Source organism: Zerene cesonia, chromosome 5 (genome assembly GCF_012273895.1).
Source record: "Zerene cesonia ecotype Mississippi chromosome 5, Zerene_cesonia_1.1, whole genome shotgun sequence".
NCBI lineage: Eukaryota > Metazoa > Arthropoda > Insecta > Lepidoptera > Pieridae > Zerene > Zerene cesonia.
Window position 1 is genome coordinate 4714274 of NC_052106.1, and position 26223 is coordinate 4740496.

At 32.3% G+C, this 26223-nt stretch overlaps 1 long non-coding RNA gene across 1 annotated transcript; it reads left to right on the forward strand.

Annotated features, from left to right (window-relative positions):
* Window positions 1–4674: 4674 nt before the first annotated feature.
* LOC119840101 lies at window positions 4675–25828 on the forward strand. Its single transcript, XR_005288299.1, has 3 exons — window positions 4675–4816; window positions 24375–24553; window positions 25668–25828. It is a non-coding gene; the product is annotated as an uncharacterized LOC119840101 (long non-coding RNA).
* Window positions 25829–26223: the final 395 nt, after the last annotated feature.

A 26223-nucleotide genomic window follows, 5' to 3' on the forward strand; every position in this document is an offset into this window, starting at 1 on the left:
CTAACGTCCACTGAAACTGGTCTTTATAAAGCATTGTATAGGCAAAAGAGAAATGGTCATTAGTTCCCACGCTATGGAATATCTCGTTTCTATTGTTTTGTGTACGTTTGTAAGATTTACTCTAGATTGTTTATTATGTTCTTTTTGAAATTTTTATTGACATTACAAGTTTCATTATTAATTCTGCAAAACTCCTAATGTACCACTTTTTACTAGTTTAATAATAATGAATAAAAAAGTATGAACCTTAAGATGATGTAGAAAATAAATCACACAGGATATCTTTGTAAGTTTACAGAGGCAATTTGTTGCTGCATAAATCTGTGTCCATTTAATAAACACATTGAAAGTACTAAAAATAACTGGCTTAAAATAAAAACTTAATGTTATTGACGCCATAAATGTTTGATCCAATGGCAACCCTAAATTCATGGCTTTCGAATATTATTAATTTTATAACATTACCTGAGGCTTTTCGGACGTGAGTATTTTAATCTGTTTTTATTTGGCAAAAGGAAATTGAAAAGGTTTTCTATAAATAAGTCCCTGCGGCTTGAATCGGACAGGGATAGCACTGTCCTTCTCTGTATTGGATTAAAGAACATAATTAAAAAAGTTTTATTACAATCCCTCAATAAAATGTCTTTTAAAGATATCGATATCGTATTCAGAGACTTTCGTTACATTAATTTGTATTTATTTCAGAGACTGAGATTAGAAAAGAAGAGTGAATGTTATTAAAATCAATGTTCCAATTGAGCAATACTTACAATTTTTAGATATTATAATTTATATATAAAAAACTGTATTTGAGTATATATAGAAAACAAAATAACCAATTTGGATGAAATTTAGTACTAAAAGAGTTTGAGATGCGATAAATTTTATCCCGGAAATCCAACAGGAACTATACGCTAAATCCCCGGGACTATATTTTCCTTTAACTAAGTGGGCGAAGCCGCAGGCGGAGACCTGGTACTTTATGTAAGCATAATCGAAAATACTCAATTATATTGCTCTCTTTCCCTCGCAAGAAGGAATCTAATAATAGAAAGCAAGTTGTAATTTCATGTTGGCATGATATGAAACTGTCGGCAGACATCCGTTGTACTATCATTTTCCTACTCAATGAAACATGGAACTATTCAGACCCCGCAAATATTTTTGAACATGAAATCTTTCGCTACGCAGTCTGTGGGCTTAAAGAAGTAGAACTTATTTCTTATTTCTATCTTGCTATTTTTTTAGGTTGGTTAACTCAAGCATTTCTATATAAGTGCGTACAGCTATAGCCCGATATTTCTTATTTTCAAAAAAAATCGTATTAAGCTAGTTAACTTTTTGCTTTCAAAAATGAATTATTATAGAAAAACACTCAGAAAGAAAAGAACTCAGTATTTATTTACTAGCATTATCAGTAAAACATACATCGTAATAGTGAGGTATGTTTAAAAATATTTTATTTCTATATTAGTGAAATATAGGCGAAAATATTATTATTATCACTTGACTTGCAATTAGGCCTAGAAGGCCCTGCTCGATTGAAATAATTGTAAGTGCTTAAAAAAGCCTAACAGATTTCAAAAACATGATTACAAATAATAAACATTGTTTTAAGTTGTGAAGAGAAATTCTTTGAAACATAATATATCATCTGACAACAGCTTAACTTTCAAAGTCCTTGTTTTGAATTATTACTGTTTGTTGACAACAAATTACTTTGTTTTGATAACGAGTCCCATCGAACTTTATAAATGCTTCCACGTGGCTTTTACTGTTCGTTAATATGAACATTCTAGATTGATGTCTTTACACAAATTAACCATAACTTTACTGTTTCTTATAGCAGACACTTAAATACTTAACATCTTGTTGAGTATTTCCAATATATAAATCTACTGTCTCCGTATATGCCATACATCGTACATCTTGGAAAAAGATATCCTCACAGTGATATGAAGTTACATTCATTATGCCATATAACCTCAAACACCACGAATAGGAAACTGCATACGTATATAGTTTTTACTTTTCCTTTCATTGTACACGGTCTTTAAATTATATCTCATTAGAATAGATCTCAATAGGTATCATTGCCGCCTTAATTAAAATAAATTTTTATACGAAAAGCGTTTATGTAAATTTCGTTACAATTACCAATTTACAAAAAAAAACTTAATAACCACATTCAGAAATTAGATTCAATTGAGTAAATTGTAATGTTCTCGGGTTGATTGAATTATTCTGTTTCAATAACTTATTTTAAATATAAATTCTACTAATATTATAAATGCGAAAGTTTGTAAGGATTTGTGTTTGTTTGTTGCTCTTTCACGCAAAAAGTACAGAACCAATTGCAATGAAATTTGGTACGTAGATAGCTGGACAACAGGAATAACATATAGCCAACTTTTTATCCCGATATACTTACGGGGACTTACGCGGGTGAAACCACGGGGCGCAGCTAGTGTTATATAGTATATTTAACTATAGTAATGAAGCACTTGGCAGATTGACCACAGAAACATAATCCATTAGGTTTTACTGAACACGCCTGCAGTAACCACTCACAATCGGGTACTATTGCCAAATTATTTCTAATATGTTAAAAACCATTAGTGTAATATCAGACATATACTGCAAATATTAAACGTGATTTAATTAATTTTTCATCTGCGCTAACCGTTTTTTATACTTTATCTTCAGTGTCAAATTGGGTTGGACCAATAAACCCAATATGAAAACTTTAATTGCAATTTTAAATTAGATAAACAGATGAAGAGCATCCGTATTATTAGAAGTAGTAGAAAATATATTGCATTACTCGATAGTAGAATATTATTGTCGTTTACGCATTTTGTTTTTTTACATAATTCTCATCGCGCTAAAAGTATCTTTTTACCTGTATCCCTTGTTGGGTGTAAAGTTTTTTTTTTTTTTTTTATATCACAATCGGCAATGGAGCTGGTGGGACGCCTGATGGTAAGCGTTACCACCGCCCATGAACATTTGTAGAGGCGTAAAGTCGATTACAGACCTTACGCCTCTACAAATGGATTGCCGACTTTAAATTGGGAAGGGATTAAGAAAGGATTGGCGAGAGGAATAAAGGAACTGGGAAGGGGAAGGAAAAGGATATGGGCCTCCGGCTCTTTCTTTTTAAAATATGAATTTTGTGGATTTAACACGTTTACGATAAAAGTGATAAAAGAAAAATAAGTCTTAAATGAGAGAAATGAGAAGATATACCTTATATCTCTCATGTGACATGTGAAATCTTATGTCTACTGGTACAGTCAGCGCCAAGCTCTTGCTGCAGGCTTTGAAAATCGCGGTACTGTCAACTCTGAAGCGACCTGAATGTGACCTGTTCAATGAATTGATAGTTCTAAAGGAGATTTGTAAGAAATAAAATTTTCTTTCTTACATTTTCAACATTTTTAAATTCTAAACATCAGTGTTACATGTTTCTGTTAGGTACATTTGTCGCTCTTTCAGCTATTACATATATTACTAAATTTATGGTATTCATTTAGAATTGACAATAGTCAAAACATAACCAAAATAACTATTTATTTATTTATTCTAGGAAACAACGCAAAATGCGTTTCGCATTAAAATATAAATGATATAAATTCAAAGCATAACAATGTATTTTTATAATCCATCTACTTGAAATACTCATCACAATATTAATATTGCAACGCATTATTTTACAGTTTACAACTAAAAATATGAGCATCATTTTGTAGTTTGTTGTACAGAGTTTATGCGGTGTGGCCATTATGCTATTTGCAAAGAACTGTAACAGGCGCTATTATATCAAAAGTTTAAAGAAACTTCTGAAAAGCGGGCTAAAAGTCAAAAATAATATTATGGAGATGAATATGCAAGCGCTCGTTTTTCCAGAGACTAGAGTTTAGTTAGGTTAAGGGCTGACTGCTTTGATATTAAATTTACAATGATTACCGAACTATACAAAAGGAATTTTCAACATCTATAATATAATTATAAAAAATATATTGCCGTCACCAAATAATTTTAATTAGAGCCCGTATTTTATTAACTTTTTAGTGTAGCACAGATTTTAATAATTAAAAATAAATCCAAAAATAAGCTATACATTAAATAGTAACGTTATATTTTTATCCCTCCGCTACACCGCGCTACGTTTTTGTCCGTGCCACACAATATTCCGTATATACTTTTTCATTGATGCTGTAGTAGGTTTTCCGAACTATTACATTATATCATCAATCTGTTTTTCCTCACTTTAGAAGCGTCTGCATGAAAACAATGGGATTTCAAACTACATCTACCGAAAGCATATAAAATAAATAAATGTATGTAAACATGTAAACTAAATAATTGTGAAATGATTATTCTGACAATGTATTCTTTTTATTTATGCTTTAATGAACTGCTATGTTTTAAACGAAATATATGATATGTCTACAAAAAATCGTTTCTTAACTTACGTGACATTTTGCCACTATATGTTGTACAACCTCCGAAATATAAGATAATGTTTATAGACAAGAGTAACTGGTGTCAAATATGTCAATTTGTTCCAATAAACATCGGTAGCCCTAGTTAGGTTCCACAAGGCCGAAAGCTGCGGGGTGCCGCTAGCCCGGGGCGGATGAGGACAGCTCAGTCTCGCGCCAACCGTCAACGAGAATATGCTGTATACACCACGCATGTGCAATTTGCGCGCGAATTTTTAAATCTCGATAGCTAATCGCGGTTTGTGTTCTGTGTGCGACTTTTCGTGTGATTGTCTGAATGGTACATTTTGCGTGGCTAGCATAGTTTTGTGAGTATTTTGTTATGGTGTAGAGGTTTCTTTTTATTTTATCCTAATATTGAATCTAATGTGTTTTCAATATCTTATGTGTGATGACCCTTGAAAAACACTTTTTTCATTGTGCGTTACATTTATATCTAACGCTCACTGTAAGACAGAACAGAAAGAAATAGTGGTAACTGCTAAACAATTATTTAATACGTTAATATTTATTTTATATTAGCTCATTTTATTTTGATTCTTTTACGACAATAAAGCAAAGCAGAAAAAAACATTTAATGACTTAAGCCGCAAGAAATAATAAGGCACTTTGTTAACTCTTGAAGCAAGCGTAACGTCGCAAGCACGCAGGCTTCCTTTGAATAAAACTGAAAGAACGGCCCTTTACTTGGAGGAAAATGGATTTTTTTTTCATCCGCTTGTGTGAGATGACCTTAATGAAAAAATCTAATAAAATGCTTTGTATGGTTTAAGTGTTAAATCAGGTGGAATATTGATTATGTGACCTTTAATAGCTGCCTTTATAAAAAAAAGGTTTATTAATAGGTGTAGGTACATTTTCTCTTTAGAAAATAATATTTAAGCTGCTTCTTGCTTAGGAACACCTTCATCGAGTACATAATTGTTGAACGGTATTTTGAAATTGACTCAAACAATGAGCTGATATATGAATAACTAGCAGAGCAAAAAAGTCATATCATATTTATATCTATAATAAGTACATATACATAAAGTTTCAAAGTGTTTTTCTGCAAAAAAGTTTAATCCTTTTTTCTTAAAGTTTTTTTGCATTCAAACTTCTTCTCTCCTGGCGGGTCTCATAGATAAGGAGACACAAACTTTTAAACTTGTGACGCATGAAATGAAATGTGCTTCGAAATTTCTCTATTATCATGTATAGATTTAATAGTAAAAAAATTGTCTATGTACCTTATTAAGAACCTTCTTTTTAAGGGGTTATAAAATTACACGCTGTATAAAATATGTCGATCAATACATTCATTCAACGTAATTCAGTGTTGGCGCTAATCTGTTACAAATATAACTGTAATGTTTTAAAGTCTTAATGAGAATAAGTATCATTTAATATACATTAATTGGGCTAATTATCAATTTGTGTGTTTTATTCATATAATGAATGCGTATTAAATGAGAAGATTAATATTTCACTGTATTGTGGCAATGCGTCTTCACGGTGTTTATATAACTACCCATTTTAAATCATTATCATGAAGAGAAAATATTTGTTTTTCAACCGACTTCAAAAAAAGGTGAAGTGAACCGTTTTATGTGATTATTTTTTCATTTGAAAGCTAGTGCCTGCATTTATTTGGTTTAGGTCTGACAATTCGAAGGCGGTTCTATTTTTTGTTAAAAATATATATGTTTTAATACATTTTTTTACATTGTTTTTGCATAAAACTGCTTACTCAATTTCAAAAATTCTTTCATCGATAGAAGCTGCATCTTCACAGTGACATATGTACCACGGACGAAGTCGAGGCGTCGAGGTTAAATATTGATTCGCATTACGATTGTATTTCTCATTACACAAGTACGATGAAAAAAGTCATCGTTAGCCAAATCCTTACAATTTAATCAAAACTTTAAAGCTTATCAACCAAAAAACACGGTATAATCAGTATTATGTTATCTGTGGTATAATGGAGTTCTTTTTATTTAAATACGTTTTTGCTATGTACGAGAATAACTTAATATAAGTTTGTATCTTCTTGTTTAAACTTCATTGTTAAAATCTTTATTTATGCAGACAATTTACAAGATCTATAAAACTAGGAAAGTGGAAAGTTAATTTTATAGCAAAAACAGTATTGGTGCGCTTTTGATGTGAATAAAGATTTATTTGTATTTAATAATAATTTACAGTTATAGTATGTAACATGCTTTTTATACATTTTCTATTCATTCATATTGTTATATTTAATCGGTGTTTTTTAGAACCACATATAATATAATACTATGTAGAACAAAGCAGATTCTCTATTCGTTTTTTTAGTTTTTTCTTTTTTTTTTGCTTTTGCTGGTGTTGTTTTTGGTTAAATTAGTAAAATAGTAGTAAATGAAACAACACATGAGACAACAAACAATGAGAGGAGTGAATACCTAAAACCACCCCCTGATTGCTATGGAAGCATGAAAATGCACCGTGATAAGTTTATATTTATTGTGTAAAATATTCTGGACGCATTTGCCTCTGCGGAATATAGAATTCTTGACAAGGATATTGAAGATGTTTACATTTTTTATCACTTACATTGACAATAAATTCCTTCAATTTCTGATAATATCCCTGGAAGTAGATATTTGTCGCATTTTTATGTGAGATTTATCAATTACTGGTTATTACCTGCATATCATATAATAAAAATCATCATAAAATTAGCTTAATACTAATTACAATCTTGATTTACAAATTACAAAATATGCGTGAAAGCACTAAATATCACATCAACCCTACAAATATTTTAGTAATTAGGGCGTGCATATTGTATTAATATCGTTTGGAACTAAAATTCTCTCAATTATGATACAGAGCCTTTATTTAAAATTGATAGAAATTATTTTCGACAATAGACTTCCGATTGAAAATAGCAATCGTAGTAATTGTTAATATAACATATTTATTATTTATGATTCTAAGAGATTGTTTTTATAGTTATAAATATAAATATAAATTCAAATTACGTACATGGAAATTAATGGACATTATTCAAATACCAAATAACAATCAACTACGGATGATGAAAGGCTCAGACAAAATTCAATAAGGAATTTCAGGAAGCTAGCTATTCCCAATTAAAAATCTAGAAACATTGCACGTTATTTGAAAATGGCATTCAGATTTCCGATTTGAATTTCGGCCATGTACGTGTTTTGCATATGAGAGTATGATGTGTTGCTATCGCGATTCTGAGTGGCAATATCTCACCCTTGAAATAAAAATTCGAGAACTTTCTTTCCATTTGGGTGCTACAATCGGCTATTATGAGTCTATACGAGTATATTTGAGCAACGATTAGCTGTCAATGGAAAAAATAGTAAATAGGTATATATAATCGAAATATTTTTTATTTTGTTATATCAAGTTGAAAAATAATTGATTTGGTATTTTTGTGGGCGTTCGACGAACAATGAGAACCAGGTGTCGAAAACAATAAGGATATTAAATTAAAATACTGACCTTATGAGAATTATTAAAAAATAACATAACTGTTGAATAAGTTTTAACCATGCTAGACATCATTACCGATTTTAATATATATTATCATCCATTTTGATATTTGTATCTTCAAAAAGAAATAATGATGTTATTTTCATTTACTTAAGAAGCATGCGAATTCGCACTTTTGTATTCCGCCGACGAATATTTCGAATAAGATTTTGCCTTGGCCGCTCGCAATGCAAATACTTGAGACTTCATTTGTGAAGACTTCATAACTAAGAACTTCAATACTTTTGTCTTACACTTTTATAATGAGGTGAGTTCAATTTACATAAAGAGTCTGATTCTCCTTATGACTTCAAAAACATCAATTACTTAATATTCAGCATCAATGCGGATTGAGAAGCGTTTGAAGATTTTATTGTTTTCTAATAACAATGATATTTTAAATTACAATCGATTATACAAGAGAATATGTATGTATAACATGACGCGTAAATGTGAAATTATGCGGGTAAGATAATTAATTAATTCACTCGGGGCAGGAAAAAAGTGGCGGCGTGTGTCCCATTCATTACCCACTGAGTTCGTTTAAGTTTATAATGAATTTATGTGAATAGAAATAATGTCACATGCAAAATCGCAGCAAATTAAAATGCACAGAAAAAGAAAAACAAATATCATAAAAGGTTAGTTACATATGAAATGAGTTTGTGTAAAACTTTTTATTCATTATTCTCTTGATAAGGATTTACTTTAGTTGAAGGTTAGACTTGTAAATCATTTTATACTAAACTTACTACACTAATAAACAAAAACTAAACCAACGCCACTACTAGTCAAATTTAGTAAGTATTTTTTGATTAATATCGTTAAAAACGTTCCTGGCATTTTTATAAATAACATAAACTAGGATCATCTCAACAAAGATTATTCCAGCCATGTAATATATAATTCGTCATCATTATATTTCGAACAACAAATATAATAAAGGCGGATTAACATAAGAACCAGTCCCAATATTCATTTCATCAGCAGAAAAGCCTAAGGTGATGTGTTCGTGATGGCACAAAGGAAACCGATACTTTGACATCTGAATCACAGATCAGCACCATTTGGAATACGAAATCAGGATATTTAGAATATGTTGGTAGAAAGCGACTACGAATATTTTTAAGCTAGTAACATTGTGGATCTCAGAGTTTTAAAAAGTAATTTGATTTATAATTTAAACAATGTTAACTTTCATTAATTCTCATGTATATTATAAAGTGTCTTCTAGTATTAATACTACCATGACTTTTTAAATATTTAATATGCCTGTTCTGTCTTTTAATTTCATAATTAGGTAATAAATTCCATAAGGTGCATGTACAATAGACAATATTATATTTACTTTTTTACTAATAGATAATATAATTTCATTTCATTTCATTTCATAATTGTACTCATCTTTTTAGCACTAATATTCGAGATAAAGCTGTGCCCCGGTATAGATTGATACTGAGACCACAGCTTTACCTCAAATATTCAGAATATACAATTTCTTTTGGATTTCCCACCTGAATTGTGATGTGGGTATGCGTTAAAAATTCATTTTTAACTCTAACTTCTCTCCTATATTCGCAGACGTCTCAATTTAACTAATAAATGAAATAACGCACTTATTATCAGAAGAAAAGACTTTCTTTTCTCTATTTTTCCAATTTTCTCTCATGCAACTTATAACAAATAATTTAAATTTAGAATCACTTAGCTAAAATAAATCACGTTCAATTGTTTGCACGATTTATTTGCTTTAGTCATTTATTTTTCAGGGATTGAATTCGTAGCTCTTAATTTAAGAGATGTTTGATTACACATTGATAAAAGTTAATGGATTGACACATTGTGAATTGAGCATTAATGATAAATGTCTGTCGATAAATCATCAATTCGCAATGTATTTTCGAAACTTATTGACAAATGTTCCAATAAATTTGCTGATTTGTGGGTATTTAGTACTACATAAAAGAGATAGATTAAAGTTGCGCTCGTTCAAAGCTTATTGAACAACTATATTTTTAAAATCTGGTTTACATCAATGACTAGATATGTTCTGGAGGTGCCTGTCCTATTTATACAGTACTGCATATATACATATATTATGCATAAGCATATAAAAAACTAGCAAAATTCTAACAATATTCGATTCAATAAATACATACTCGCAAAATCACGTTAGGGAGGAATAAAATAGGATTTCATTTCAAGATCGTTAGATCATCATTGTACTTTATACAATTCGAGTAGAAAAAAGTTACTACGCATTTTATTCCGGGTTTTCATCGCGTGCCACGCTGAAAGATAACGATGGCTTCAAGTGCCTATAAAAATGCTAATGATATGAAGGTGGTGTTTGAAAAGAAAAGAAAATTGCGAATTGGCGGCTTGTTTACCTTTATACAGTTACAAATTCGCTTCGCATTATGACGTGGTGATTTAAATTACTTAAAAAAAATATTGTTATTATTCTCACTAATTCTTACTATATTAATCGAAATCAGTTACATCATGTAGATGCACTACATTTTGTTTATTGAACACCTCGAAACAAAAAAAATTAATTAACTACGTCCATGCAGATGACAGTAATTTAACGTTTGTGGCTTTTATAATTCCATTTTCCACTGATTTTTTCTTATAACAATATATACCCTAGAATAATTATCTCCAAATATATCATTATTACTTGTAATAAATCCGATATATTACTTGTTTTACAATTTAATGAAAAACGTCCCACTATTAAAACTTGAAGGTTGTTAGTAACAAACGCCAAAAAACAAATAAAGCGTAGCATAGAATTTAGCATAAACAATAAATATTGATTGATGCCTGTCGTTTATCAAAAATAATTTAACGCGAAAAATGTTATCACATCTAGTGGTCGCATTCCACGTCAATATCACGCAATAAAACAAATGGGTTAAGGCGTTAAAAAATTATTCTGAGTGAATTCGATTTGCGTAGCCGACTGGAAATGTGTGATAAGACAAAATTGTCACGCGTTTGTACCTTGCTTGGTGACTGTACGCAAATGAGATTGCTACGTGGCCAAGCAGGTTTTATTTAATCAATGATTGACACTGGCTTTGCTTGGGTAGTGTCTACGCTGATACGTCTGAATGTTGCAATTGAATAAAGATTGGGTTGGAAGAACAATTTGTGGTAAAATATAAATACATAAGATAAATGATAGAACAATAGGTACCGTAACAATAGGGCTATTATACCTATTGTACATTATATTACTCTAGTAATTAGTTTTTCGTGTAGTAGTAGTAGTGTATTTTACATATAGTTCTTATTACACGTCCTCGTAATTTTTTGAACCGTATAAACCTTTTAAGAAATATAGCACCGTTTATAAGAAGTGCAAAGTATTTTATTACATTAAAAGTAATTCCTCTCTTATTTCCCTACATTGTACGAATATGTTTTCTTCTGATGACATAAAATAAAGAAAAATCCAGACCTTAATAGAATAATTTATGAAACGATCGACATTTGATACACTTATAAGGTCTCATAAAGTAAGTCGGCACATACACGTCCGTGTTCCTTTTATTATCCCATTTTATTCTCATTCGTTTGGGTTCATCCAACCTCACGCAAAACCACGTGAAGATTATTTATTATATGTAGTGAATAAATCATTTCTTTGTTATGACAGTTATTCTTATAGAAAAATAATTCTGTCGTCAAATCTCGTTGGTGCTTTTAGCAATGTTTTCGTTTAACTGAAACGAGTTCCGAGTTCGTAGTATGATGTTGATTTGTATTCTTTAAATGCGTAAATAAATAACAAAGTTTTGACGTGTGCTACCCAAATAACAAAATCAGTGTTTATTCGATAAACATGGATTGCTTGTTAGACTGGTGTGGTATCTATGTATTATAAAATTCTATAATTAGTAAGAAGCGAATAATAATTGCTAGAAACACCTAACAAAATCAATAATGCATAATTTTTTTCGTACTGCAGGGACACAGCCCTCCTATGAGGGTTCAAGTCTTAATCAATCACGCTGGCCACGTGCCACGGATTGGCAGATATCACGGATGTCGTCGAACTTTTGATTCTTTGGTATGCCGGTCCCCTCGGTTTTACTTCTTCGTTTCGAGCAGTTGCGAATAATGTGCAAAGTCAATGTATTTAATGCACGCCCAGCCGGTCTCAAACTCCCAAATTTTCGCTAAATCTAGCCACATCACATTATTTTCGGAATAAGAAACATAAATTTATGTAAGTAAGAAGGATGAATAAAAACTTGTTATGATTTTATCGCAAATGATAATTAAGTTTACTTTGCTTAATAAAAGCTTTTATAAAAGCCCAATATAATATAAACGCTCAATTATTTGAGCAAACTTGTTCAATTTAAAAATTGAACAGCTTCAAAGAAAATCCTCCGAACGCTTTGCCTAAGGTTATTAATTTAGAACTCCAATAAGTTTTATCACGAACTTGTATAACTATCGAGCAATTGTACCCAAGGAGCAGTTTGCGTAAACCTTGGAAAGAATGAAGTTCCCTGGAAACACAATATAGAGTTTTCTGTCAACTTCCACTCGCTTTTCGGTCGAACTTGATATAACTTTATCCAAACGAGCGAAGTACTAAAGAGGCTTTACTTCAGGTATGAAGAGAATATTATGTGTCGTGTTTAATATAAGTTTTGGAAAACAATCTGAAGTATTCCTACTGTAACCACGCTATAGGTACGTTATTGTAGGTATAAGGGACGTACACGGTAACGTATTTTAATGAAAATTTTGAAGATTCTAGCTTTCCGCCCCGGGCCTCACCGGCGTTGTCAAAGGAAATTTGCCGTGAGATATCGCAGTAAAAAGTATATAGCCTAGGTACTCTGTAGCCTTCTTCCTATTTATATACATAGATAAATATTTTTAATCCATCATTGTAAACAATTAAAATATTTAGTAAAAAAAATGAATATAACATAGATATTTATAAATGAATATCATAAGTCGAGTCAACCGTCAACTTTCAACCTAAATCTTTTACCCTCATCAAAGGTATTATGTGGTGCTATCTGGGTGCTATGTACGTGTCGTGTCTCTTTGTTTATTACCATAGTTTTTAACATATAATAAAACAGTACAACTTAATCTTTGACAGTATAATCATTGAAGTACAATAAACAACTAGTCTAGTACTTACTAGTCTTACATCTACGTCACTTTATGAAAATTGGCTGAAGCATAATTCTGTCTACGAGTGTGTTAGGCAGAGTTATCTAATTAGCAATGCAATAGACTTTGAACATTATTGCCACGCGAAAAGATGTTAATTTTTGTTGCAAAGTTTTATACAATGTTGCTCGGATATTTTTTGATCATTGTAATAATATGCAAATGATTCGTTTATTTTTTTACAATGTAATTATAATGATAATAATTATTATACTAAAAACACTAATATGAAAAATTTATATGATAATTATTTTTTGTCATATGATTGACGTATCTAAGTACGAAAGTATGTTCTGAGTAAAAGATTTTATCAAGGTAAAGTGGATTATAAATAAAGATAATGTTCTTTCAAAAATGTTACATTACTATACTACGTTTCATATAATAAAATGGACCCTATCAAGGAAAGCCGACGTGACTCATCTACGTCAATATTTTTTTGTTGAAAAATCATGTTTCCTTTATTTTGTTGGCATAGTCCGGTTAATCATAGCTACGAAGTGGGTCGTTGTTTATTTCTCGAGGCGGCATTTTTGTATAAGTGACGACAATGTCCCTTATTCAGTTGTTTTCGTCGCGTATTTTGCTTTATGAAAAATAAGTTACATATTTGAGTATAAAGGTAGTACTTTTTCATTTATAATAAAACGTGTGTACCGTATTCTAATAAACCAGCTTTATTAGAAAATATGTATATAAATTTATTAGAAATTATCTCTTTTTATTACGTAAAAAATAACGAACTACGCTCGAGCAAGTCAACCTTTGAGCAATATGAAAATATTCATGGACAAATGCGCATTTATATGAAAAATATTTAAAATATTCGTCTATATTAATGATAAGACCAGGAGAATAAAGTAGAGCAATGGTACTGGCATTGCTTATAAATGTGCCAATAATTTTAATTTTATTACAGTTTGTAGTTTGTTTGTATATATCAACGTAAAATAGACTTATAATATCTGGGTTAAAGCCAAAATATGGATATGATTGCTATGATAAACAGATACAAGAACTTATTCGAGGATGAATTTATTAATATTGCTTTAAAGAGAAAATAAATTACACACTTTAAAAACCCAAGTTATTCCCATGCTTTTAATATTAAAATGAATTTTAAGACAAATAGAACCATATCAAGATTAATAATAATTAGTGTAGCTAAAGACCATAAATACAATGTTAACTTAAGCGGGAAATGGAGGGCAGCGGAAAAGGAAAGTACACTTTCCATTTTTGTGCCGACCCTCTCCGGCCTTTTCTATTCTTAGTTGTAAAATTGGGCCTGCGTAAGTTATTTCACCGGATAAAGTGTAGCTGTATTATATTGTGGGCTTTATAACAATGCTTCTAAATATATAATAAAACTATATAATCATTGAGAGAGCAGTGGTGGCTTAATGGTTCAAACCTCGGACTTCAATCGTGGGTTCATGACCAGTGAGCGTGCGTTGGTTTTTCAATTTATGTGCATATTATCCTGTGAAGAAAAATTTATTGAGGAAACCGGTCTAACATGACAACATAGTCTAAAACATATTAAAATTTTCGAGGATTTAAAATTAAAATATGAACGATATGTTACGTCTCGCAATACGCATTTAGCCAACGAGGTGTATTATGGTCTTAATTTTCAGCAGGCATATGGCTTGCAGTGGGAGTAAATATGGTCCGGCAATGATGATATAACAATTAGTATTAATTTATAAAAATATTGACATTTTACTTATTTATGGCATAATATATAATAGATACGCTGATATTATTTCCAAGAAAGAACAATACGCTATTTACAAGTATATCTGTTTGATTTTATGTTTCATATTTTCAATTAACAGAAATTATATAAAACGCGACTAACGGTAGCCGAGTATGAAGTTTAGCTAAAGGCTTTACTATGCATGGATATTTTATTGAAATCAATTCAGGTGTACGCAAAGCGGTCGCGTTAAAATGCAAATAGCAAATCGTTTCTGAATCATATTGAATGAAATATTTGCATATAGATATTCAAAACGGTTTACTTATTTCTTATTATTCAATGCAAATAAACACAACTAATAATGGAAATATTATACTTAAGAAGATTTAAACATTGAAAACTGATGTAAATGTTATTGTTATTATACTAAAAAATAAATATTTAAAAAGCGATAGTGTTTGCAAATATCTCATATCTGTTATATCTCAAATTACCTCGTTCCTTTAAGAGATTGGCAATTTCAATAAGCGATGATCATAGATACAATTCGCTATTTACAAGAGCTCTTAGCTTCATGTCATAAAGATTCAAGGTTGGATGCTTGCATAGCAGCATCTGAAGAACGTCTTGAAAATGAGGTCGCTACGGCACTTATCTTTCAAATCGCCCTCCAGTAATTAAACAGCCAAGGTATGTTAAAATGAACACATTTCACGGAGTCAGTATTTTTCACAAAGGCACGTAGGTAAATGGATGTTAGTCATGAATCAAGATGCTCTTTTTATTTCCTGCAGCAAAGCGGGTAAAACATAATTAATATTTTCAAAACGTTTTTGGACAACTCTTATTGGATTTTGTACATGTACATGCATACAGATTACGGAAATGGGTGACTTTCATACAAAAACTGCTGTGTTGCATTTCTGTCTTCGCTGTTTTGTTAAAAGATAACTTCTGAGTTTTCTTTTGATTACTATATAATACCATCATCAACAGACTGTCTTATGTTATTCTATAATCATTAAAGTTATAGCGATTAAAGCAACTAGAGATAATCTTAGATTTTTTTAATTTAATTGTCTTTTTAATCCAATTAGAAAAGTGAAAGTCAGCAAATTTTTTGACGACGAGATTTTAACGTTATCTTAGCAATGATATAATAGACTATTTTTCATACAAATGCTAACTCAGGTTAAGGATTTTCCCATATTTGTGTATCTTGGAATTAATTAGCATACAAGTATTTATACTAGCCCTTAGCTTAGTGAGTATCACTTATTTTATTATGCCAGCGGGTTTAACAAAAAATCAATAAAAGGAAAACTGTAAAAGCTTTATCGCAAATGCACACAACAAACACGCATCAAATCCATGCAGAAATTTTTAAATCTCGCCATAAACCGCCTAAGTGAAAAAGACGCAAAAGGAAATAGTAATGGCTTTCCGCGGCTTGTCGTTGGGTTAAGTGTACGTGTGGTATAAGAATGTAGCGCGAAAATGACAGCCGCCTACAGCACAATAAAGACTTTAGAATATTACGGCATACTTTACTGATTATACGACCAACTGTCGGCGTTTAATGCTCTAACGAGCGCCGCACACGACCCTGTTGCGTTTAATTTTTAATATTAAATTAGTTTTATATAGCAGAATGGCTTGTTTGAAATTACATGCTAGCGTGCAAAGTATTTACATGGTAAACATTGATTTATGTGAAGCATCATCCTGTTTTATAATTTGTTTACAAAGTGGAAATTTAATTTTAGCGCTTTATCTTCGAGTCAGTACGAGTACGCTTTACTAAACGTGTATGCATTTTATTTACATTGTTGAAGTTAATGGGTAATTCCAGCGATATGTAATATGCATATAGAATAAAATAAAATTTCCTTATTCAGATTTCATTTCGCATATATCACTAATTTGTAATGTAATTGATTGAGGCAACAATCTAGGGCATCATTTACATTTTTCGTATAATTGAACTTTAAATAGTATACCAAAAGTAGTATTTAAATCGTGCCAATTACCTTTACTCATAAAATGTGATCGCAGTGGGCGAAAATTCTCCATTACAATTCCCAATATAGATTTTCTGTAAAAGAGCGTAGTCTACTTTGCAATGAACATTTGGTTCGGTTCATTTGAACTTTATTAAGTGGAAATACAACTCAATGGCGCGTCGTACCGACATGGGCTGGCGCTTCAAAATCTGTCGAACCGATCTCTACAAACATGAAACGTTCATCTGACGCCTAAGGAATCAATGTACATTGAATTCTATATCACAAAGCTACAGACATTACGTAGGTGTATAGTAAATAAACCCTCACAAGCAGTAGCTTTAATTGCCTCTCAAATTGCTTAACGCTTATGTATTTCTATGGATCTTTTGCACCATTTTCTCATATGATAAATGAATATAAAGCCAATGTATTTTGTATCCCAAGCTTTCAACTTTATTACTTTACCAAGTCATCCCAATAATGTGATTTCCAATCACGCGAGTTATAAGTGCCTATCATTCTCAGGGAGTATGAATTATTTCCTCCGATATGTGTTTGTAAATAGAATAATTCCGTCGTTGGCTACAAATCTTTTCTTTTTGCGGGAAATGGGATTAACGTCCTAGATAGCGCGTATGCGGGCGAGGACTAGACAAAATAAGATGTATTGCGAACTGAATAAATAGAAATAGGTGTCCCAGTGGAAGGATGGCTGTTTCATAGTCATCGAGGAAATTGTGATAAAATTGCGATGATATCGCGGTCAGATTGGGAGCATGCCCGCGGCTATCGAAATAAATGTATTCTAAATTCCAACTTGGAGTTTTATATTCCATTTTAAACAGATTTGCAACAAACGTCAACACGAAGATATAACGCCCCCGTTTGTTAGGCGTATCGTTTGAAAACATTTCTGACCCAGATTCGTCTATTAGTTCAACAACGATTGTGTTGATCGAAATGTTAAATGTATTTTATATTGTTATAAGGTGTGATTATTTTTATCTGTTGAGATAACAGGCTTACCTAAATAAACAGTTGAGTATTAAATACAATTTTAGAACGCTCCTGCTTATAAATAATTTACCTATAAAATACTAAATTATAAATTTATAAATGTAGCCAATTGGTCTAAATAAAAAGGGGATTTTTTTAACCAGAACCTTATTTATGATATGATCATATTATAGATAATTATTATATTTCGTGTTAATATATTCCATTTGTAAACACAAATTAAGTACGTGATCCGTTGTGACTTAAATGGGCTCATATACCTGTCCCAAATAATTGTTCAGAGGTGTTTTCCCCTTGTCATGCAAAACGGAGAATTCAGGTTATTATATGTAAATAGAACACAATATACTGGATGTGTTATTTCATGGATGACACCTAAGTGGGGTTTTGAATCTTCAAGCGTGACAGCGGCCTACGCCTAACCCAGAATATTATTTACCTAAAGTTATGTATTTTTTTCTATTTGTTTCGATGATGATGACGTTTTTTATATAAATAATATATTCACTATCAAGTAAGTAAGTGTCTTCAGTCGTATATTATATTATTTGTATTAAAAACTAAAACTGCTACAAAAATATCAGCAGTCATCGTCTAAAATTAGACTAACAAAATATGGAGGTGGCCAATTTTTTATGTCAGGTAGATTAATAGTAACTTAGTGGAGAAACTATAAATTTCTAGAGTAATTCATCAAATAGGAACTTGACTCTAATTTTAGATTAATGCAATGATTTACGGCTGTATGTAATTAAAATCATATTAAGCTAGTCTCTATAACAATACAATGCAAATTAATTTTTATAATAATCTTTTGAATGCGTTTTTTTGTTTTTTTATTCATCTTGAAATGTTGGATGTTAAAAATTTATTATTGTTTAAACTCACCGGCTGTATTATGATAATCATTAATTACATCATTCATATTGTTAAATTGTTATTTTACTTTTTAAATAAAATGTTGCAGAAAGACCATCTTTTATAATATAAGCTAGCTGTTCCCTCTGGCTTCGTTGGATTAGTCCAAAATAAATGTTCATGCTACAAACTTTCACACCCTTTTACACCCTTACACCCTTGAAGTCAGCATTATATAAAAATCCTGTGTGTGATACATTATAGTGCCTATCTGCATGCCAAAATTTAGCTCGACCGGTCCAGCAGTTTGTGCAATGCGTTGATAGATCAATCAGTAAGTCACATATGCGTTTAATATAAGATTTATTTTGTTAAACTACACTTTTGCCTCTTACATAAGTGTAGGTAATATTCAAGTATGCAAGCGGAGTACAAAAAGCTTTTATGCTAAAATTGCGTCGAGGTAACCTTCATCATATATATTTGCAGGCAAGTTGAAAATACTGAAATCTCAACGTACAACGGGCGTCGATTCGGAAGCGATAAATTTTACGCTAGCATATGCGGAATCCGTGATATGAAAAATATATAGAAAACTTTAATATTTGTGATACAAAGATGCGAAGGTGCAACATTCGAATCATTATTGCAATCTCTGTACCAGTAAACGTGTGCCGCGTATTGTAATACACGAGCTATGCATTAATGCACTTCAAAGAGAAAGTTAAAATAGATATGCTATAAATTTGTAGCAAAGATCGCCAACGATGTAGGACTAATGGCAATGTCTCAATGTACTAATCTTCTCAGACAGATATTGTTGTAGTCTTTTCTTTGTCAACCGTGAGACCGTCATACATTAAAAAGACGGGTATAATGATAAACAATTGTGAATAAGTAAATAACATTAAAAATTTAAGAAATCCTCCACCCCGCTTATTGGCAGCCATCTTGGATTTGAAATTTATCACAGTGTATACTATTTTAATCGTCACAGGCCCTTTTACTTGAATCCCATATTGAGGGAGTAGTGAAAAATTATGTAATTCGTCATTTTGTGGCGGCGTCCATGACGGATTTTCATCAAACATAGCTAGCTATAAACAATCAGGACTAATTCGCCTTCAAATAAAAAAGGTTCAAAATTGGTTAATCCATTCGGGATCTACGATGCCATAGACAGATATCGAATTCATATCATATTATTCTACTTTTTACTGCAGTGGATTACTTTGAGGCATTATTTTTACGCTATTTATTATGCTTTTAGCTCACATTCCCTTAATCAGAAGAGCTATCAATTACATGGATTAATTAATGATTTCTCTTTTAGAACGTGGCAGTAATGAAAATTTCTCATTGAATTGCTATTGAACGATAATGAAATCAAACAAGCAATGTTTATGATCAAAACATTCGTGAAAGTGGTATTGTATTATTGTCCCAGGTGGGGCCGGCCAGCCACGCCTGGTATTTATGTGTACTAACTTTTATATGCCCCTATTTAATTCGTCGTGGGTTTTACGTTGCGAAATGTGGATGGTCGTATACTAGACACGACCTTCTTTCTTATTAAGCATAGACACGTATGATGTCTTTAATAATAGTGATGTTGAAAGTATATACAAGATTTAGTTTAGCTTACTTAGAATAAAGGTCATGGCTACGTGCGAATATTGTATTTAGTATTCCATGATTATAATAAACACTTTATTGCACACACATGAAATAAAATAAAAACAAAAAATATTCACAAATAAAGTAAAAAGCGGTACAAATAGGCGGCCTCATCGCTAAGACGCGATGTCTTCCAGGCAACCTGAGGCTTTAGGAAAAGTTTGAAGAAGGAAAAAAAGTAAAAAAAAGAAACATTGATTTGATGATTCATAATAAATAAAAAATCTTATACAATGTTAGTTGTACGAGACTAATAAAAACAATACAAACGTATGTAATTTTTTTTAAATGGGCCATCTCGCACCTGGAAACGTAATAAAGGCTTACCTCTCCAAATGTTTTGGCAGTGGTGATACACGAAGGAAAGAGTAAACGGTTACCTTCTATTGAAGCGCGCTCCATATTAGGTTTCTCTTACCACCAGACGAGATCGTGGTCAAGCGCTTCCCTAAGTTTCGTAAAAAAAACATGTAAATCCATTTTCTAATTATTTTGTGCTGTTATTTCCTTTACACTAAACTTGTTTAAAACCATAACAATCGATTACTCTTCGATATGACTTCTTACAATATATAAACCGTTAATTTCCCAACACAAAGCCATATGTTTTATGTGACTATCCATACGGAATCCGAAGTAGCAATAAACGTAATTAATTTTAATAATACAACGTTATAGGCCATCAAAACGTCCCTATACAAAACCCGATGCCCCATCCTTAACCTATATCTGCTTTAATAACCATAAATCTTATATAACGATAGGCATCAAGCACTTGAGAAACTTTCATCTAATTTATCATTTAGTTCAATCGATTTCGTATTGATAAATGTAATAATATTTATATGTAAATAAACCACAATACACCAAATACCGATGTCGCTCATTAAGCGAAAAAGTTGCACAACGCATTGTGGTCACAATAATAGATCCACATAGTGTAATCTCTTAATATATAAAATTCTCGTGTCACAGTTTCCGTTGCCATACCCCTTTCGAAACGGCTTGACCGATTTTGATGAAATTTTTTGTGCTTATCCGGTATCTATGAGAATCGGCCAACATCTATTTTTCATACCCCTAAATGATAAGAGTAAGGCAGAACAGCGTTTGCCGGGTGCAGCTAGTTTCATATAATATTTTTCTGTGCGTACCGAACGTTGTAAGGTATAATTTAGTAGCTTGAAATTCGTAAAAATGGGTATGACTATGTTTATGAATAACAAAAGCTTCTATATTAAAACAAATAGATTTCTATGATAATGAATTGCACAACAAGTAATAGCGCTTTACAATGAGTAGCTTTCTTATCCACTTATTATACAAACTATTAGTTAAAGAGAATTTACCTAGTATCACTTTATAAATGACTTCTTTATTTTGCTAGCCGCAAGAAAAAGTTTCATCTATGGCGAAATATTCCCTTGTAATGTTTTGTTTTGGCTATTCATGAAATACCACAAAATGCGTCTTTTGTAAGTTTTTTTTTTAATTATTTATTGACTCGTGGAAATGATATCGACACATTATAATGTTTTAATATTTTCCTATATATGAAATACTTATAAAATTAAATTTACCAATATATTAATGGATTTTGCGTAATGAAACCTACCGGCCCCATATTATTATAACTATTAACCTCACGAGACCTCTGCACCTCCTCCTCATTTTCTGCCGCTGCAAAAAACGTATTTATGGATTTTAATATTACCGGGAAAGTAATTTAATTACTTTCCTTTATAGCAGTTTTGCTTTTTTAACACTCATTACGAGTCAGCTATTAAAATTCAGGAACGACGCCTGATGGTCGCTATTTACCTTCCGTTATAGAATTAATAATTGAATTTCTGGACCCGTGCTAATTTTCTTTAGCTCTTCTTAATATTCTTAAAGGTTTTAAATTTTAGCTCTCAGTTTTATATTTAATTTTAACACGTCATATATGGGGATTGAGAATGTACCTAGATGTAGATTTATATTTAACTAAAAGTTGAAGGGGTTCATATCTATTTAGTCATTTTTATGCAATATAATGTTGTTAAAATGTTTCAGTGTAATGAATAAAATAACCTTTTATTTATTTCAATAGCTGTGTCGTTATGTGATTGATTTGCTATAACATCGTTAAGTATATACAACGGTATATACTTGACTTTCTGGGATATATTTAGGATGTAAAAATTGGAATGGGAAGAAATGAAGGAATGGACTTTTATTGGAATCTTTACTTGACTTTAGTCTGTCCTTTTCATTTCGACTAAGAATTAAAATCCTGAATACTAAGTTGGAAGTAAAGCAAAACGAACGTTACATAAAATTATTTGTCAGCTCAGTGGAGACGTCACTTGTCACTTGCTTGACAAATGGCGCCTATAAATTAACTTCTGTCTAGTTGTCTGAAAACGAAACCTAAGGTATGCTAGAACGGCTAGACTGATTAATTGTCTTGGTCTATAAACATTAATTCTTCTGAGATAAAATGGTTTATTTGTACAATTAACTATAATGAGTAGATAATAAGATCCTGATACAGTTGCCAATTACACTGTTATAGAGTACTAGCTGCGCCCCGCGGTTTCACTCGCCCAAGTCCGTATCCCGTAGGAATATCGGGATAAAAGTTGCCTGTATGTTATTCCAGTTATCCAGCTGTCTACGTACCAAATTTCACTGCAATCGGTTAAGTAGTTTTTGCGTGAAAGAGCAACAAACGCACACGCATCCTTACAAACTTTCGCATTTATAATATTAGTAGGATTTTCCTTGTCTACAACGCTACGATTTATCTCTTTTATGAAACCAAATGGAAAGGAATAAAAAATTATTAGTATATTATTCAAATTTCAAAGAATCTCCGTTCCCCCGTGTATCCAAATTCAAAGTAAAGCTACGTTTATAGAATGGCAATGGCAAATGTTAATGCCCTCTTCTCGTGCGGTGCACGTATTAAAATGGCCCTGTGTGTCACTAACAGGTGTTCCAGAGGCAATATAACGACAATGTATCGCCATTAACTCCCATTTTACGCTAAAAGCCCAGAATATTGTGACCCAGAAAGTAGTGTGTATATTAACATAATAAAATATTTTTAATTGTGTAATAAATTGCACGTAATTCTTTTTACTTCATAAATTGAAATTATAAAATGTGACCAAAAGAATAATATATAAATATGAATTTATCTATTTTTTTTTATGTCATAGCGGGCAACTGAGCTGGTGGTTCGCCTGATGGTAAGCGATCACCACCGCCCATGAACATTCGCAAAGGTAGGGCCTCTACGAATGCGCTGCCCGCTTTTTTAGGGTGAGGGAAAAGGAATGGATTAACGACTGGAAAGAAGGAATGGACTGGGACGGGTGAGGAAAAGGAAACGGGCCTCCGGCTCCCCCACTCACCGTACGAAACACCGTGCCATGCCACTATTTCACGCCGGTTTTCTGTGGGGGTGTGGTACTTTCCCAGTGCGAGCTGGCCCAATTCGTGCCGAAGCGTGCTCGACTCCCACAATAAAACATATACACATTTGAGTTTTTTTTTCTCTCTCACTATGATGCATGACACTTGTAGGTACTTTTTGGTTAGTACTTTTTAAAAACAAAAAAATACAGTTATTCTGGCCGGCACGATATTTTATTTTAAGAGCAGTGTTCCCAATTCAAATGAAGTGGAATATAAAATTCCATTTTATTCATTTTGCAAACTGGCAATAAAACAGCAATCACAATTAAAAAGTCACTTTAATTATTGTTACGTGATGCGCGTTTGTTTAATACATAGTTTAAGACACAATTTACAGTAGATGTGTGAATGTCAGCATAATTTGTAGATATTTAATTATTATTTTTTTCTTTGCAGATAAAAAACGATGATGTCAAAAGTGGATTTTAAGAGCTGAAGTAGGGTGATGTGGGTGTGACGGGTATTCGTGATTGTGATGGTGTGACAATGTGGCGGAGCGTGTGACGCAGCGAGCCGATGCGTCGCGGGAGCGTGTACAGCGTAAGCGAAGGCGTGGAGCGGTGCACCTGCGCTAGGTTTGTATTAAATATTAGAATCGTTGTGTCATACATACTTAAACTCTTTAATGATATATTTGAACTCTTTAATTTTCATTTAGAACAGACGTTGGCCGTGTCGGTATTACTGGTGCCATGATGTGAATAATATCACTTTCAATTTGTACTAGGACGTATAGGCGTTACTAACTTGTAATTCTGATTTTTAATAACATTATGATTTAATGTGTGAACTGTCAGAGTCCGGTATAATAAATGCGTCTTAAACGAAAAAAATGAATAAGACCAATAACCTTATAAATAACATTGATCAGTGTTTTAAATTTGACTTTTATCTGCAAAACCCACAATTTAATACTAAATATATTTTCTTTTTATCTACACAACTAAGTGCTTTTCAAGTAAACTATAACAAACTTATCTCCGACTTCAATAACATCACAAGTTATTTTAAATAATAAAACTAAGTAAGAATATCCAACAAAAAGGTCAAAGCCTGAGAGAGAAGTCGAATAGTATTGTGTCTGCACTTGAGTGCCGTTACATTTCTACAACTTTGGAAGTTATTCTTTAAATTATATCACAACTATGAAAAAATTGTAGAAATTCTAGTTCCTTTTTAAAGGACAAATACGATATGGCTTTTTATCTATCCGAAACGGAATATTGACACGCATTACTATATAACATAGTTTATATTTTATACTAACAATATGTCACATCTGATGTCAGAAAATTCAATTAATACGATATTGACATCGACAACAATATCCCCAAATCACTATCCGATATTTTTCTTCCATCTGATACCAGCTCAGCTGGTATCGCCTGAGGGCAATCACCACCGCCCATGAACATTTGCAGAGGTAGGGCTGCTGTAAATGCACTACCCTTTTTTAAGGAGTAAAGTACGAGACAAGGACGATGGGAGTGAAGGAATGTAAAGGGAAGGGTGAATAAAAACTAGTGTTGTAAACCTTAAGCGATTGTTTTTAAAATAAATCTATTGATGCCACAGGGTCTTCAACTTTTTTCATCCTAAATTTTACTCTAAACTGAATGCGTAGTTACGATACGGACAAATTTTCACATCTGACATAATATAAGTTTTGATTATATCATTTGGTATTAGGTAGCGCGGGCGTGGGTGCGGGTGCGGGTGCAGCCATGGCCGGCTGATGGACGCGGGCTGGTGGTCGCCATCGCCGTCGGCCTCGCCGCCGCCGCCGCCCCGCGCCCCTCCGCCCCGCTGCCGCTGTCGCCCGCTCTCCACCAGCTACAACTGCTTGCCGCATTATGGCGAGTACCACAGCAGTTTGACAATTTATGGTGTGATGTCTTAGCAATATTTTTGACTGACACTTATACCCCAAAATGCTTCATAGCTTTTCTTCATAACCACAATGAGTGGAGGTCGGATAGCAGTCAGGCACGAGGCGAATTTTGCCATGTGGTCTTTGTCTGATATTCATGTCCGTGACCCATTTCCTTTTCCTCACTCTTCTCCATCCATTCCTTTTTTGCACTCCTCAATCCTTTTCTTATCCCTTACCCCTTAAAAGCACCTTAAGAGCGAGCAGCGCATTTGTAGAGCCACTACCTCTGCGTATGTTCATGGGCGGTGGTGATCGCTTACCAGCTCAGCTGTCCGCTATGATATAAACAAAAATTCAGAGCGCATCTGCGTC